The following is a 19,023-nucleotide window of genomic DNA, read 5'->3' on the forward strand; positions in this document are numbered from 1 at the left end:
TTGAGGTGCAGATCTGACTAAGTGATTCCCTCACTTAATAAACTCCAGTGGCTTCTGTTACCTTTAGGATCAAATACAAATTCCTCTGTTTACCTTTTAAAGTTCTTTAAAACCTCACCTTAATGTGCTTTTCCAGTATCATTGTACATTACTTGCCTTCTTGCACTCTACAATCCAATCAAACTCCTCACATTCTATCTTCTCCGTGTCTTTGTACTGCCTATCTCTTTCTGGCCAAGGTAGGGGAGGGACTTGATGATAGAGGGGAAGTAATAATCAAATTTATGGAAGCAGATGAGATCATCACAGAACTGCTCTTGGCCTTAGTTTTCTTGTATTTATTCATCCTTGGTTTTCAGAGGATCAATGACATTATGGGCAATCTTGATTTGTGCATGTGAACTGGAAAGTAAGGCAGAGATGCACAAAGTTATTAACTTTACTCTTTCAGTTTGTGAGTGAATGTCCACTGGCAGACAAAAGTCAAGATGACTGCTGATGGCTTAGGATGCAGTGGATAACCTTGGCATCTTTGATATTTGATATTTGACCAAGCTCTAAGCACTCCATAGCACCTGCTTCATCAGCCACCTTCATGGCCATTGGAACAGATTGTTCTCATCCTCCCATTCCATTGAGGAAAATCTTCACATGTTTGGAGTAGACACCCCCCCCCCTCAACTCATGGATAGGTTTGTAAAGATTAATTGTAAAGTTAATACCCAGTACTTCAAGTATTATTTTTAATAATATTTATTAAATATTTATCTTGAAGTATAAGGAAGTAAGGCTAGCAAAAACCAAAAGCCACTCCTCCCTCTTCCACCATGGAACCAGAGACCCCATGTGGGAAGAAAACAGAAACTCAAAACTCCCCCCATGTAAGGAGACTCACAAACAGGAAAAGGAAAAGGGGATTATGGGAAATGTAGTAGGGTTAGGGATTCTAAATAAATACAGGGTTGAGTTCTGTTGTTAGCTTGTCTACCGGGATGTTTTTACCAGAGTGTGGCTGCTGCTCATGCTACAGCTTCTTAGAGCTGTAGGTAAGGATTGGGTGACTCAGTTGTCAAAGTGATCTTCCTAAAGTACAGGTATGAGCATCTCACTTCTGCCTCACCTCCCCATATATATGCTCAAAGATGGATGAGCAGTCCTGAAAAAGTCTTGGCAAAGAGGTGTGAGTCCATCTTGAACACCAAAGGAATTGTAATAATTCTATAGTTCTGTCCAACTTTAAAGTCTTCTGATTTGAGACTAATTTTTGCATGAATAATATCAGTCTCCAAACACTTACTAGGTGGGGGAGAAGCATACTTTGGATCTATTCATTTTAATGTGGCTGATCCTCTGTACTTGAAAAATAACACTGTGGAATAAGTGTGGAATAAGATGATTCCAAGGCTAAAATGAAATGTCTTGGGCAACTTAGCAGCCATTGAATTTCTAATGTCATATTTTCTACTTTTAAATTACAGTGGCACTGAGTAGAAATAATTTATATGTTACATTCTCTTCCTTGCGTTTAAAAAATAGCTTTCTTCTATGTGCACTTTGCTTTAACAAAAGAGATTGACTGGGCAAACAGGAGAAGCCAGTCTTCCTTTCTGAAACTAGTCATGCTCCGTGATGGCAGGCATTAGTGAGAAATATTTTTTAAAAAAGATTTCGGTAATTCCACAGAAATATAAGTAAAAGGTCTTATCATTCATTTTTTTTTCTCTCCCAGAGGACTGGGATCCACAGTGATTCCAGTCCTTGTATAGTTGTATTTCATCTAATACAGTTCTTATCTTTCTTGACCTCTCTGCAGCATTTGACACTCAATCACATTTTTATTCTAACTGCTCTCTTTTGGGGGCAGAGTCAAGATGGTGACTTAGTAGCAGCAAAAGCTGAAGCTGCTCTGAGAATCCTTCTAAATGCTCTTTTTTCTCTAGGTTTTTGTGACATTGTTCTTGTCATTGTTCTTTTATTTATCTGATCACTCTTTTTTTGTTGTTTCCTTTGCTACCTTGCTACCTTTTCCAGGTCATGGAGGATGTGTTCCCTAAGACTCTCTTGAATTGTCTTGATATTTTTCTTCTATACACTCTCAGTTGTTAATGTCATCAACTCCAATGTATTCAATTATAATTTCTACATAGTTGAGTCTCAGATCTATTTATCCAATTCTAATATATCTCCTGTCCTTTAGCCTTGCATCACTAACTATTTAGTCAACATCTTGAGCTAGATGTATAGTACATACCTCAAACTCAGCATGTCCAAAAGAGGACCCACTATCTTTTCTCTCTTTCCTCATCATTTCCCCCAATTTCCCTATTAGCATTGGAATTACCACTATCAGTCACTCAGGCTCATAACCTTAGTATCATCCTTCACTCATAATTTGTATAGGCCCCATAAAGTTAATCTGTTGTCAAATCTTGTCTTTCTTCATCTTTCTGTCTTTGTTTTTCTCTTTCTTTCTCTTTCTTTTTTCTTTCTCTTTGTTTGTTTCTTTCTTCTCTATCATCATATATCTATTTCTATAGATATATTTACACAGACTATATTCCTTTCTGTCCACTCAGCCACCATCCTGGCAAAAGAAACCCTCATCAGGTCACACCTGGATTATTATAAAAGCCTGTTGCTTGGTCTTCCTCACTCAAATTCCTCCTCATTCCAGTCAATCCTCCACTCAGTTGTCAAAGTGATCTCCCTAAAATGCAGTATGACCATGTCACTTTTGCCTGTCCTCCCCATACATACAACTCACTAAGTTCCATGGCTCCCTATTACTTCCTGGCTCAAATATTAAAAAAAAAAGTTTGGCTTTTAATCTAAGCCCTTCCTATCTTTCCAATCTTTGCATGTTTTATTGAGCTCCATTTACTCTGCAATTCCCAATGCTGGCCTAGTTTCTGTTCCTCCTATACATCTTTACATCTCCAAATTTCATGCCTTTTCATTTGATATCCTCTGTGTCTTGAATGCTAAACCTCCATTTGCTGACCTTTCTATTTTTCTTCTAGACTCATCTCAAATCCCACCCTTTGCAAAAGGCCTTTCCCAGTCTCTCTCCTTTTGCTACATTCCTTTCCTCAGAGATGACCTCCCAATATATATTGTTTGTACACAGTTGTTTGCATGTTGAACCTCCCTTGAATATGTGTTTCCTCCTCAAAGGCATGTGCTGTGGTTTTGTTTTTCTTTGTATCCCTAATACTTAGCTATAACTAGTGCTTAAAAACTGTTTGTTGAGTGCCTGGTAAATAGGATTATTCCCTAATCTTTCTCACTCAAATTGAATTTGGCCAATTAAAAAAAAAGTCCAAGATTTTTCTAGACAAATGAAGTGAAGAAATTCTGTAAGATATTAGACTGAAATTCAGTGAAGTTAGAAAGGAAGATACTGGGATTCCAGGAAATCCATCTATTCCAGGAGGAATATAGTCCATTTTATTTTTATTTTTCCTAGCACTTTAGTGGTTAAAAGGGAAATTATGCCATTGATTTAAAAGTTAATGGTGAGAAAGCTTACTGTTTAATTTTTATATGAAAATTTAATTATTTTTTAAAGAAAAAACAATAAACAAATATTAAAACAAGTAATTTAGTAATGGCAATCACATAAAATAAAGTAAATTTTAGATATGTCCATTTCTTCAGTGTACAAGGAAATACAGGTAAAAAGACTAGACCTGTCCTGCCTAAACTATAGGGAATTCCCTATACAGAAACACCCTCTACTAATGCAGATCAGTACTTTTAATTTGTAGTGTTAGAGAATTATCTAGAACACTAAGACTTATCCAGATCACATAGCCACTATCTATCAGGATTGGAAGGCTTACATGGACTATTTTTAAATGTGTTTTTTTTTAAAACTCTAGAATAGGGCCTTATTGTTGAGGTCATCTAGAAGTATAGTAGATAGATCCCCAAAATTTTAGAGCTGGAAGAGACCTTATGACTGTGATGGTGAAACTTTTAGAGACTGAATGCCCAAACTAAAACCCTTATACTGCATGAGAGCCACCCCCTTACCCTAGACAGGGGAGGGAGGAAGCACTATCATTGGCCTGTTGGGTAGAGGGGCAGGTCATGTGAGAAATGTTCTCAGGTGGGGTAGAGAGGGGCAGGGGAGTAACCCTTTTGGCCCATGTGCCATAGGTTTGTCAACACAGCTAGGGCATGCTGCCTCTCTTTATATACTGACAGTGATGGTGAATCTTTTAGAAGTGAGAATGATATGAGAAATGTCCTCAGGCATACATGGAGAGGGGAGAGGAGCATCTCAGCCCCTCTTCCCTCTGGCTTTCTAGTAATGAACTCTGGCAAACTCTGTGCTGGGGTGACAATGTCTGTGCTTGTGGAAAGGGCTATGAACTTGGAAATTACTCCACCATACTCAGACAGTGCCTTAGGGGAAGATAAATTTGTAAACTCCTGATTGAACAATGAAAGTCCCTAACTCATACTTATAGTCAAGCTAGAACCTTAAGCTAGGTCTATTTTTAGATCTAATACAAAAGGTTGCTAAGTACCTGTAAAGATTAAATTAGTACCTAAAAAAGTCAAGTAACTTACAAAAGGCAAGTTTAACAAAGAGGTGTGAAGTACTCAGAAGATTTCATTTAGCCAGAGAAGGTGAAAACCAAAGAAGGTGAAAACTAAGAATGGGCAGTCCTGGAAAAAAAGCATCTATTGTGAGTGGTAGATGTGAAAATTTAGGGGAGGTGACATAAGAGAAAAATCTCTTTAAAAGGAGGAGAAGGAACAGTTCAGGGACAATTGAATTCAGTTTGAGTTCAATTGAGTTCGGTGTGGAGTTTGGATTCTGAACTCAGTTCAGGTAATTGGAGTTTAGGAGATTCAGTTTGGAGAGGAATTTCAGTTTGGAATGGAAGAATCCAGCTTGGAGATGGTCTTGTGGTGAGTGATACAGACTGACTCGCTCTTCCTTAGGCTCAGGGAGGCCACTTTGGCCTAGGCCTTTAACTACTTCTTGGCTCAGCCTAAGCCAGAGCAGTTTAAGTTAACTCTCTCTCTCCTTCCCTTAATTCCTTCTCTCTTTATTATTTAAAATCTCCATAAATCCCCAGCTGACTTGGGTATTTTCATATTTGGGAATTTCCCATGATGACCACTTATTTAGATTTTAAGTCAAAACACTAAAAATTATCCTTACAGGGCTCTGAGTGCCCCCTCTGGCCTGCATGCCATAGGTTTACCACCATGGTCATAGATTATAAAAGGTTGTTATTCAATTAATTTTAATTGTGTTTGACCCTCTATGGGGTTTTCTTTTTATTTAGTTATTCAGAATTTAAATTTATATATTTTTTCTTACATTAAAAGACCCATTTAACTCCCTCCTTCCTTCTCCTCTCCCTTAGAGAAGGCATTATTTAACAAAAAGATATATGTATATATAAAACTATATCTTAGTTTGCCATTTCCTTCTCTAGATTATTTTACAGATGAGGAAACTGAGGCAAATAGGGTTAAGTGACTTGACCACCTTTATACAGTGTGAAGATAGGGTTAACTCTCCTCTTGTCTATTTTTAGCTAATCAAATCAAGAACTTAAAGTACCCTTACTTGACACTAAGTAAGCTAGGAACTATTTGAGGCTAAATTCGAATACAGGAAGGAAAATCTCTCTGACTCCAGGCCCACCACACTATCCACTGCACCACTTTTCTGCAGAAGGTAAAAACTAAAAGAGAACTTATAACATAACACAGAATATTAGAGTTGGAAAAGATTATAGAACATACAACATAGAGATAGAATGTTAGACCTGGAAGGGTTCTAAGTGATTATATGCTATGACAGCAATGGTGAACCTATGGCATGGGTACCAAAGATGTCATGCAGACCACTCTCTGTGGACACATGACCACCCTCCCCCCAATGCCCCAAAGGCAGAGGGACTTGGGCAGAGCTGCTCCCATCCCCAGTTTCACTGTGCCTGATGATATCTTTTCACATCCTCTGTCCCTCTGCCCAGGGAACACACAGGGGTATGGTGGGAGGCTCACAGGTGGCACAGCTGGAGGGGAGAAGATTGTTTGGGACATTTCCCTTGCCTTCCCTATACTTGCTGAGGACATTCCTCACTTCACCCACCCTTCCACCTAGCAGACCAATGGGGGTGTTTTATCCCTCTCCTGTGTGGGGTAACTGGGAGGACATGACATATTGCCTCTTGGGGAGGGCTGGCATGGCACTGGGTCTTGGGGGGTGGGGTGAGGGCAGGGCCCAGCACTCCATCACTGTGCTATGACTAAGTGCTGAACAATGTTGTTGACAATAAGCTTATCAGTCAGAATTCTGTGTGGAGTTCTACTTCAAGCCCATAATCATTTTTTAAAATTACTTAATTACAGGTCTCTCAAAATGAGCGTATCAGTTGATTCCACTTTGTATAATAAAATATGTGAAATTCACATATGCTGGTGAAAGTCAAGCATATTTTTATTTTTGTAGGAGGCAATGCATGACTTAAATAAATACATTACCAATAGCTCTTTAATACTTTGGAAAGTTTCCACATGTATGGGTTCTTCCTCTTTCAATGTAGATCATAATGCCCTTTATCTTTTCTCCTTTCTCTTTCTGCCAGGTCTTAATAGATGGTCTTTATAGCAAGACACATAATAGGCATTCATTAAACACTTTCTATTTGCTAGGTAGTGTGCTAAATTCTGAGTATACAAATGTAAATCTTTATGAATTTCCATGGTCCAAATCATCATTCAATCAATTAATATTGACTGACCATTTTTCTAGTGAGGAGCTTTTGGAAATCAGCTTAGCTACTCCTTGGATGTCAGTGACACAGAATCTCAGGGTTGAGCAGGAGTTCATCTAACTCAATTTATACTTAAGCAAGAAAAGTTCTTTAACATACCACAAAAGTGATCATTCAGCCACTGTAAGTTCCCCAGTGATGGGGAACTCTACTGAATGACTGATGACAGCTGTCATAATCTTAGGTGGTGGAGAGTATTTAAATGATACAGGTAAGGGTTATAAAGGAAAGTTTATAAAAGAAAGTATGTAAAGATGTTGTTAAACAAAGGGCAAGGTTATGCTGGCAGTTTGGGTTTTGGTTCAGCTGAGTTCCAATGAGTCCCAAGACCTTCCCTTGTTTTCCTTTTTCCATAGAGATGACAGCTGAGTGGTAGCATGAATCATCTATTAGCTGTGAGAAGGCAGGAAGCCACTTCCTTAGATGATCAGGGAATGCCAGGATATAGTTTTTCACAGGAACTTATTACCATAGTGAATATCTTTCTGGTTCTTATTTGAAAATTGTTCAGTCTGGTAAACCCTCCATGAACTTGCACTGACATTGCCTTCCAGAAACCAAGGGCTGCCACAAGGATGCATCAGACCAGGAATTTATTGAAGAAAAGTTAGAATTCTCTACTTAACATAAGTTAATGGTTAATATCAAATGAAAGGAATATAAACAGAAGCAGAATTCACTAATTGCACTAACTGGTGTTCCCTGCCAAAGCCATTATTCATCATAGACTCATTAGATGTGACACACACAGTAAAAAGGTTTCTCAACTTCAGCCTTAAAGCTTGAAGATTTCTCTGTAGTCTATACAAATAAATCTCGTACTCAGAGCTCCAAAGGTTAGAGTGCCCTACCATTCATTAAAGATGATTTCACTGAGTGCTTGTGCTTAGCTGAGTATTTTGACAAGGAGAACTATTTGATCTGTGTCTCATTTAAGTAATAGCTCAATTAGTGTTTCCATAAGTTTGATAAGTGTTTTTGAACATTGACAGAGAGGTGGCAAAAATTCCCATTTGTTTGGATAACTTTCACCAAATTGTAGAACTTCTGCACTAATTGCCCTTAATATTACTATTTGCAATTCATCAGGAATCACTTTCTATGTGTATAACAATTTCAATAAAACTTCTATCAAGTTGTGAGGATAGGTGACTGATTAGAAAAAAGATAGAGTTGCATTAGTTAAGCCTGTGATAGATTTATTTATACCTAGAATTCACACATCCCTCTAGTCTAACTGAGGAAATCCTTTTTTTTCCTTCAAAGGTTAGATCAGATACCACTTTCTCTAAGATATCTTTCTTGATGCCCTCCTTCCCCTATTCCTAAATGGATGCAATCTCTTTCTTTCACAAATTACCTTGAAAAATATTTCCTTTCCCCTTATTACAAGATTTTGGAAGGATAGTTCAAAGGGACCTCAATGGCTATCTTATTTTTTTTTTTACAGTTTACAACCTTCTTATTTTATTTTACAGTTGAAGAAACAGGTTCAGAGAGTTTAAGTGATTGCCCCAAATTATTCAGTTATTAAATATTAGTGCCAGGATTAGAACTCAGGTCCATTGATACCAGAGTCAGTGTTATTTCCACTATACTACATTACCTCCCATTCTGTGCCTTTTAAACACCATTTAAGATTATATTTTAAGGAGGTCCCTGATTATCTTAAAGCAGAGTCAGAAAAGGACAACTGGATGTCATGTGGATTTGGAACCAGTGTAGATTTTCTGATGTCTTGATGTCTTTTTTTTAAAGCAGTAATTGTGTCCTTGGAAGGAACACAATTAACCCATACAACTCATGGCCTTGGCTAAAGCCTCAAAAGCAGGTATTTGTAAAGGAAAGTTTTGGGGAGATAAAGGAAGAAGGGTAAAAGTGAGAGTTTTTGACAACTTCAAAGTAGCACTTGTTTTGTGAATCAATGGACCCTCATAATACTGTAACTTTGCTAATGGAAGTAGTGAATTATTTCTTTCATTGTTTTAGACTCTCTTATTAATTAAAAGCAGTTCACACTTATCCATGGATATGTCATATATCTCTTATCTAATTATAAAGTCCTTGAAGGCAAAACTATAGCATTTTCTTTTCTTTATATCAACCATGGAAAGCAGGATACCTTTCACATAGTAGATATTTAACAAAAATGCTTGTTGAATATAATTTATAGCATAATTTGACATATTTCAAAGATGATATGAAGGCAAAGTGGCATATTAGGAAAGGTGTTAGGCTTGAAGGAAGGAGACCTGTGTTTGAATCCTGGTTTTGATACTTACTAATTGATACTAAGTTATGTACTCTGTGATCTTTGTAGAGTAATGTAACCTCCCTGATCTTCAGTTGTCTCATATGTGAAATGGGAGTAATAATATTTGTGCTATTTACTTCACAGGCTAGTTCTGATGACACTGCTATGTAAACCTTAATGTGAGCCATAATAGTAGCTGACATTCAGGTAATGCTTTACAGTTCACAAAGCAATGTACATACCTTCTCACATTTGAAATAGACAAAGAAGCTGAGAATAATTTGTGAATATATTTTGGTCTAATTGCATTTGGAAACGGAGTTTCGTTTTCAAGTCTTGAATAATTTGTTGAGACAAATCTATACTGGCAACAGGAGTCCCTTCACAAAAGTAGAATGTCATGCTATTAGGCCCCAATAGTTGAGCTGCACAGGATAATAAAAGAAAGAAAAAAATGGCTTGTTTCTCTAAGGTACAGGCAGGTATCTGAGAATGAGACTGAGAATGAGGATAAAGACAGAAGAAAGCATCCATAGGATGTTATCAAGGAAATTTCACTATCTTTCCTGTCAATAGAATCCACTTTTGCATGTGAAGTTCTGAAAACAAGTCATGTGCTGAATAGGGTGATTTCATTCAGAACATCAGATAAGCTCTGGATTGATTTTCTGCAATGGTCCACTGGAAGCTAATAATTTTTGTTGTTGTTCAGTCATTTTTCAGTTGTGACCCATTCAGGATTTTCTTTTTCTTTTCTTTCCCCCACCAATTACATGTAAAAACTTATTCTAACATTTGACTATTGAGTTTTGAATTCTCTCCCTTCCCTCCTCACTCAACCTCTCACCCCCACCTTGAGATGGTAAGCTATTTAATATAGATTTTACATGTGTAATCATGTAAATGCCATTTTTATCACGAGATCTTTGGAATAGTTTTGGAACATTTTATTTCTGAGAAAAGCTGTTATTCACAGATGCTCATTGAAAAATATTCCTGTCATTTTGTTCAGTGTTTTTCTAGTTCTGCTTATCTTACTCTACATTAGTTCTTTTAAGTCTTTCCAGGTTTTTCTGAACTCCTCTTGCCTACCATTTTTTTACAACACAATAGTATTCTGTTATAATCATATACTATAACTTACTAAATCATTCCCCAAAGTATATCCCCTCAATTTCCAAATCTTTGCCTTCCTAAAAGGATATTCTTTAAGTATTTTTGCACATAGAGATCCTTGAGTAAAAGCCAACTGAAGGTAGCATTTAGTAAGTAATGTGCATTAAAGAATAAGTGGGCAAGAAATTCAGGACCAGAGGACAATGTAGTCAAACTGATTGAATGAAGATTCAATATTGCGAGGGGAGGAAAATGGAGTCAAAGACTGATTGGACGAGGAGAACAAAGAGATGTGAAATGACTGGAGTCCACCATATGTTCAAAGAATAGCTTTAGGAGAACTGAAACATGAGGAAAGATGGAAAGACAAATAATGAGGAATATCCAAAAATAAGACAGTGTTTGCTCAGAGTCTAGAAAGAGAAATAAGACATGAACAGAAATGACTCTTTAACTAGGAATACTCACATACTCAGAGCAGAAGACCACAGAAAGGGATGAAGATGAAGACACAAGAAATGTTATTTTATCAAACATGGAACAAGAGAATGTGATTTCTTTTCAAAGTATCAGCAACTCTTAATTCAAAAATTTCTTTTGCAAATACATCATAGTTTGTCAAAGTACACAAAATCCATCACTGCCTTTTCATTGTATTTTTTAATTCTAAACTTCACAGACACAAACATGAGCATTTCTTTTTAAAAAGAACAGAAAAAGAGGATTGCAAATGAAGTGCCATATGCATTACATACAATTCACATTTCTTTTCAAAGTTTTGTAGCAAATTCAAAACAGTTTCAAAGCTCTCTATTTTGCATTTCCTTGGGAATTCTCTACTGTTCCCTTAGGTTGATGTTTTCTAAAGTGTTAGAATTAACTTTTGTTCTTTTTCTTCTATTTTTCTTTCTTTCCTTTCTCTTTTTCTCTCTTTTTTTGATGTGATTTCATCTCTAACCTTTTTTATACTAAATCCAAACCTTCATTAAAAAAAAAACATCTTTTACAAATAAACACTATCAAGTAATACAAATCTATAAATTGAACATATCCAAAAATGGATGTCATTTTGTCATCTATAATTTAAGTCAGTGGAGGAACACATTTTTTTTTTAATTTTATAATATTTTATTTGATCATTTCCAAGCATTATTCATTAAAGACAAAGATCATTTTCTTTTCCTCCCCCCACCCCCCCATAGTCGACACGTGATTCCACTGGGTATTACATGTGTTCTTGATTTGAACTGTCAACTAGAAAAAACACAGAACTATTAAATAGTCAAAATCACTCTTTAATCAAGGGAAAAGGGGTTAGCGCTGCTACTACAACAGAGCTGATTTCCAAGACTGCACCTGAGTCAAGACGCCCTGGTCACCAGCCCCTGGGAGTGCCACCGACTCAGGATGGACTCAGAGGAACAAAAGAACTTGGGGAACCTATATACCACTCTAGGTGACCTGGGGGCTTTAGGATTAGAGGGACAGTTGATTGACCTTACAATGGTGAGAAAGGAAAATGAAGAGTTCCAGACAGGAATAATAGTGAGGGGCTGGGGCCCCACAATGGACACAAAAGGGAAAGACTCAGCCTAGGGCTGGGTCACCTCTGTCATGGACTTTAGCCTAGGGGGAAGAAACCATTGGGACAAAAGGGATGTTCAATATTGGATGGGATTAGCTGTTCCCACCCAAACTACCAGGAAGTTCACTGTCTGGTGAAGAGGGACCTTCCCTCAGGGGGAAACCTCTCCTGAGACAAGGTCAAAACCTGGGGTTTCTACACTCAAACTAAATAAATTGGGGATCTCTATATTTCCATGTTGACAGAACCCATTGCTATGTTGTTAATATTTGCATTAGGGTTTCCTTTAGAGTCTCTCCTCTGTCATGTCCCCTCAACCGCTGTAGTCAGGCAGTTGCTTTTCCTCAGTGTTTCTACTCCCACAGTTTATCCTCTGCTTATGAATGGTGTTTTTTCTGCTGGATCCCAGCAGATTGTTCAGGGACATTACACCACCACTAATGGAGAAGTCCATTACGTTCGATTATACCACAGTGTATTAGTCTCCGTGTACAATGTTCTCCTGGTTCTGCTCCTCCCGCTCTGCATCACCTCTTGGAGGTTGTTCCAGTCTCCATGGAATTCCTCCACTTTATTATTCCTTTGAGAACCATAGTATTCCATCACCAATATATACCACAATTTGTTCAGCCATTCCCCAATTGAAGGGCATCCCCTCATTTTCCAATTTTTGGCCACCAAAAAGAGTGCAGCTATGAATATTCTTGTATAAGTCTTTTTCCTTATTATCTCTTTGGGGTACAAGCCCAGCAGTGCTATGGCTCGATCAAAGGGCAGACAGTCTTTTATCGCCCTTTGGGCATAGTTCCAAATTGCCCTCCAGAATGGTTGGATCAGTTCACAACTCCACCAGCAATGAATTAATGTCCCTACTTTGCCACATCCCCTCCAGCATTCATTACTTTCCTTTGCTGTTATGTTAGCCAATCTGCTTGGTGTGAGGTGATACCTCAGAGTTGTTTTGATTTGCATCTCTCTGATTATAAGAGATTTAGAACACTTCTTCATGTGCTTATTAATAGTTTTGATTTCTTTATCTGAGAACTGCCTATCCATGTCCCTTGCCCATTTATCAATTGGAGAATGGCTTGATTTTTTGTACAATTGATTTAGCTCTTTATAAATTTGAGTAATTAAACCTTTGTCAGAGGTTTCTATGAAGATTTTTTCCCAGTTTGTTGTTTCCCTTCTGATTTTAGTTATATTGGTTTTGTTTGTGCAAAAGCTTTTTAATTTGATGTAGTCAAAATTATTTATTTTACATTTTGTGATTCTTTCTATGTCTTGCTTGGTTTTAAAGTCTTTGCCCTCCCAAAGGTCTGAAATGTATATTATTCTGTGTTTACCCAATTTACTTATGGTTTCCTTCTTTATGTTTAAGTCATTCACCCGTTTTGAATTTATCTTGGTGTAGGGTGTGAGGTGTTGATCCAAACCTAATTCTCCCACACTGTCTTCCAGTTTTCCCAGCAGTTTTTTATCAAATAATGGATTTTTGTCCCAAAAGCTGAGATCTTTGGGCTTATCATATACTGTCTTGCTGAGGTCACTTTCCCCCAGTCTATTCCACTGATATTCCTTTCTGTCTCTTAGCCAGTACCAAATTGTTTTGATGACTGCTGCTTTGTAATATAGTTTAAGGTCTGGGACTGCAAGGCCCCCATCATATGTGTTTTTTTTCATTATTTCCCTGGATATTCTTGATCTTTTGTTATTCCAGATGAATTTTGTTATGTTTTTTTCTAAATCAGTAAAGAAATATTTTGGGAGTTCAATGGGTATGGCACTAAATAGATAAATAAGTTTGGGTAGGATGGTCATTTTTATTATATTGGCTCGTCCTATCCATGAGCAGTTAATGCTTTTCCAATTGCTCAAGTCTAGTTTTAGTTGTGTGGAGAGTGTTTTGTAGTTGTGTTCATATAGTTCCTGTGTTTGTCTTGGGAGATAGATTCCTAGGTATTTTATTTTGTCTAAAGTGATTTTGAATGGGATTTCTCTTTCTAGTTTTTGCTGCTGAGCTGTGTTGGAGATATATAGAAAAGCTGATGACTTATGTGGGTTTATTTTGTATCCTGAAACTTTGCTAAAGTTGTTGATTATTTCAATTAGCTTTTTGGTTGAATCTCTAGGATTCTTTAAGTAGACCATCATGTCATCTGCAAAGAGTGATAACTTGGTCTCCTCCTTGCCTATTTTGATGCCTTCAATTTCTTTTTCTTCTCTAATTGCTACTGCTAGTGTTTCTAGTACAATGTCAAATAGTAGAGGTGATAATGAGCATCCTTGTTTCACTCCTGATCTTATTGGGAATGCATCTAGTTTATCCCCATTGCAGATGATAAAGCTGATGGTTTTAAATATATACTGTTTATTATTTTTAGGAATGACCCTTCTATTCCTAAGCTTTCTAGTGTTTTTAATAGGAATGGGTGTTGTATTTTATCAAAGGCTTTTTCTGCATCTATTGAGATAATCATGTGGTTCTTGTTGGTTTGCTTGTTGATGTGGTCAATTATGTGGATGGTTTTCCTAATATTGAACTAGCCCTGCATCCCTGGTATAAATCCTACTTGATCATGGTGGATGACCCTTCTGATCACTTGCTGGAGTCTTTTTGCTAGTATCCTATTTAAGGTTTTTGCATCTATATTCATTAGGGAGATTGGTCTATAGTTTTCTTTCTCTGTTTTTGACCTGCCTGGTTTTGGAATCAGTACCATGTTTGTGTCATAAAAGGAGTTTGGTAGAACTCCCTCTTTGCTTATTATGTCAAATAGTTTGTATAGTATTGGGATTAACTGTCCTCTGAATGTTTGATAGAATTCACTGGTGAATCCATCAGGCCCTGGGGATTTTTTCTTAGGAAGTTCTTTGATGGCCTGTTGGATTTCATTTTCTGATATGGGATTATTTAAGAATTCTATTTCTTCTTCTGTTAGTCTAGGCAGTTTGTATTTTTGTATATATTCATCCATATCACTTAATTGGTATATTTATTGCCATATAATGGGGCAAAGTAATTTTTAATGATTCCCTTAATTTCCTCTTCATCGGAGGTGATGTCCCCCTTTTCATCTTTGATGCTGTTAATTTGCTTTTCTTCCTTTTTAAAATTAGATTGACCAGTACTTTGTCTATTTTGTTTGTTTTTTCAAAGTATCAGCTTCTTGTCTTATTTATTAAATCAATAGTTCTATCACTTTCAATTTTATTAATTTCTCCCTTAATTTTTAGGATTTCTAGTTTGGTTTTCTGCTGGGGGATTTTAATTTGATTGCTTTTGAGTTTTTTTATTTGCATTTCCAATTGATTGATCTCTGCTCTCCCTAGTTTGTTGATATATGCACTCAGGGATATGAATTTTCCTCTGATTACCGCTTTGGCTGCATCCCAAAAGGTTTGAAAGGATGTCTCGCCATTGTCATTTTCCTTGATGAAATTGTTAATTATTTCTATGATTTTTTCCTCTAACTAAATGATTTTGGAGTATCATATTGTTTAATTTCCAATTAGTTTTTGATTTGGTTTTCCATGTACCATTACTGAACATTATTTTTATTGCCTTGTGATCTGAAAAGGCTGCATTTATTATTTCTGCTTTTCTGCATTTGTGTGCTATGTTTCTGTCACCTAATGTATGGTCAATCTTTGTGAATGTGCCATGTGGTGCTGAGAAGAAGGTGTATTCCTTTTTATCCCTATTTATTTTTCTCCATATATCTATTAATTCTAATTTTTCTAAGATTTCATTCACTTCTTTTACCTCTTTCTTATTTATTTTTTGATTTGATTTATCTAAATTTGATAATGGTTGGTTTAAGTCTCCCACTAGTATGGTTTTACTGTCTATTTCTTCCTTCAATTCTCCTAGTTTCTCCATTAGAAATTTGGGTGCTATATTATTTGGTGCATACATGTTGATTAGTGATATTTCCTCATTATCTAAAGTCCCTTTTAACAAAATATAATTACCTTCCCTGTCCCTTTTGATCAGGTCTATTTTTGCTTTGGCTTTATCAGATATCATGATTACCACTCCTGCCTTCTTTCTGTCAGTTGAGGCCCAGAAGGTCTTACTCCATCCTTTAATTCTGACCTCTTGGGTGTCTACCTGCCTCTTGTGTGTTTCTTGAAGACCACATATGGTTGGGTTTTGGATTCTAATCCATTTTGCTATTCGTCTACGTTTTATGGGTGAGTTCATCCCATTCACGTTCAAAGTTATGACTGTCACTTGTGGAATCCCTGGCATTTTGATATCCTTCCCTAATTCTAACCTTTCTTCTTCAGCTCTACCTTTTAGTCCAGCAATTTAATTTAAATCAGTCCCCCTTGTCCCCTCCCTTGATGTTTCCTTTTTTAGTTCCTCCCTTTTTGTTCCCTCCCCTCTCCCCCTCTTTCCCTCCCCTTTTGTCCCCCCCCCCCTTGGTTTTCCCTTCTCCCTACCCTTGTTGGGTAAGATAGAATTCAAATCCCAATGGATCTGGGTATTTTTCCCTCTCAGAGTTGATTTCCCTGAGATTAAGGTTTAAGTAAAAATTCTCTTCCTCTCCTTCTTATAGGAGTTTCCTTCCCCTCCCCTTCCCATGTGAATCTTTGTGTGAGAAAGATTATTCTCTTTGGTCTTTCTTTTCCCCCTATTTACACATAACATTTTCCCCACATTTTAGTATACATAGATTGATATAAATGTAGTCCTTATAGAAGAGAGTTTGAGTAAAAGAAGAAGATAACATTTTTCTCCTTTTCCCTTTGCTTCATATTTACCTTTTCAGGTATTCCATGCTCTTTGTTTTTCGGTGTCGATCTTTCCCCAGAGCTCTGGTCTTTTCTTTGCAAAAACTTGGAAATCTTCTATTTTGTTAAATCCATAGCTGATTCTTGGTTGAAGACCCAGATCTCTTGCCTTTCTGAAGATCATGTTCCATGCCTTACATTCATTCAGAGTAGAAATTGCAAGGTCTTGTGTGACCCTGATTGGCATTCCTTTATATCTAAATTGTCTTTTTCTGGCTTCTTGTAGGATTTTTTCTTTTGTTTGAGAGCTTTGGCATTTGGCAATTACATTCCTGGGAGTTGTCTTTTGGGGGTTTAGTGTAGAGGGTGTTCTGTGAGCTCTGTCAGTGGCTGTATTGCCCCCTATTCTAGAATCTTTGGGCAATTTTCTTTGATTATCTCTTGTATTACGATGTCGAGTTTGCTGTTCATTTCTGGCTTTTCTGGAAGTCCAATTATTCTTAAATTATCTCTTCTCCCTCTATTTTCCAAATCTGTTACCTTGTCAGTGAGATATTTTATGCTTTCTTCTAAGTTCTTGCTCTTTTGGCTTTGCTTTATTAGTTCTTGCTTTAAAGCTTGATTTTCCTTTCAGTTTGGTCAAACTGGTTTTGTAGATGCGTGAATTTCTTTTGCATTATTTCCCATTTTTCCTCCCAGAAGGCTTCCATCTTTTTGATCATTTCTGATTCATATTCTTCATGGGTTTGTGGAGAGTTTCCATTTCCTTTGGAAGGTTTTGGGGCATTTGCTTGTGTTTCCTCTTCTATCTCCTCTGTGTTTTGTATTTTTGCTCCATTAAATGTGTCCAAAGTCGCCCCCTTCTTCTTGTTTTTTTTTTTTTTTGAATTTTGTTTTTTTTGTGCTTCTGTGGAGTTTGCCATCTCTATCTGACTGGGGAGGATTAGCTTTTCTTATCTCTGTCTGGTGTTCAGAGATTTTAGCCCTAGGCAGATTGTCTGTTCTATGGCTTGGCCCTTGTTTCTGCCTCAGCCAGCACTCTGAGGGGGGAGGGGCCGTGGCTTCCTGGAGCTCTGAGAGCTGGTGATAGGATTAACCTAAGATTGAGTATGCCCTCAGGCAAGGACCTTCAGTGAGACTAAGATGGAAGGATCTGGTCAGGGGCCTACAGGCTCCTCCTGTCTCTCTCTGTTTCCCTGCTATCTGGGTGCCCCCTCGACTGGGTCAGGTTGTTTTCAGGATTCAGCCTTCAGCTCTGAGGCCCTTTTGCTAGCCCTGAGGTTTAATGTTGTTTCAGATGACCCTGCACTCTGAGGGGGGAGGTGCCATGGCTTCCTGGAGCTCTGAAGGCTGGTGATAGGATTTACCTCAGACTGAGTATGCCCTCAGGCAGTGACCTTTAGTGAGACCCAGATGGAAGGCTCTGGTCAGGGGGCTACAGGCTCCACCCCCCCCCCCCCCGTCTCTCTCTGCCTCCCTGCTGTCTGGGTGCCCCCACGACTGGCTCAGGTTGTTTTCAGGGGGCGGCCCTCAGAACAGTGGGCTCCTGTGGCCCCCCTACCTGCCCTGAGGTTCCTGCTGCTTCCTCGGACTCAGCACTCTGGGTTGGGGGGGATGGGTCCTGGGACCTTCCCTTTGCCTTCCCCTTAGATCCACGTGATCTTGGGCTCCGACTCTTGGGGGGCCATACCTTTTGATCCAGGTCCAGGAGGAGTGTTTCTGGGGTCTATTCTGCTGTTTGTTTTGAATTTCGATGCCCTAGGAGCATTCCGTTTGAGATCAGTAAGGAAGGACTTCTGGAGCTCCAAACTTTAGCTTTCTCTAAGCTGCCATCTTAACCGGCAGGGAGGAACACATTTTATCATCCATTCTCTGGATTTGTCATGGATTGCTCAGAGTTCTTATCGTCCAATCTGTTTATCTTTACAATGTTGAAGCTATTATAAATTCTTTTCCTGATTCTGTTCACTTTGTTCAAAATTAATTTTTGTTGGTCTCTGAATATACTAATTAGGTGCTCACATAGGATTTAATTTACAAATCCCAAAATGAATTACTAAAGTAAGTGGAATTCATGGTAGTTTATTGCAATAGAAGGAAGATATTAAGGAATGAGAGGGACAGAGAGAGAGAGAGACAGAGAGAGAGACAGAGAGAGACAGAGACAGAGAGAGAGAGAGAGAGAGAGAGAGAGAGAGAGAGAGAGAGAGAGAGAGAGAGAGAGAGAGAGAGAGAGAGAGAGAGAGAGAGAGAGGAACTCTGGCTTCCTCTGGGGCAGGTAGAAATACTAAGGCCCTAATCAGGGAAAGGAATCTTAAGACAATAGACCTTTTCTGGAGGCTTTATACCTCCAGAAAGGCGGGTTCACTGTCAGTCTTTCACTCATTAACAGTGACCATCTAAAAGGAAATAAGGCTGGGTGTCTGTCTTCCAGTTGCTCTTCAAGTGTCTGTCTTCCAGTCTTCCCTCTGAGTCAGAAAGCTCTTCAAACTCCTTGAATCGAATCAAATATCTCTTCT

The sequence above is a fragment of the Monodelphis domestica genome, chromosome 1 (assembly GCF_027887165.1).
Source record: "Monodelphis domestica isolate mMonDom1 chromosome 1, mMonDom1.pri, whole genome shotgun sequence".
NCBI classification, from domain to species: Eukaryota; Metazoa; Chordata; class Mammalia; order Didelphimorphia; family Didelphidae; genus Monodelphis; species Monodelphis domestica.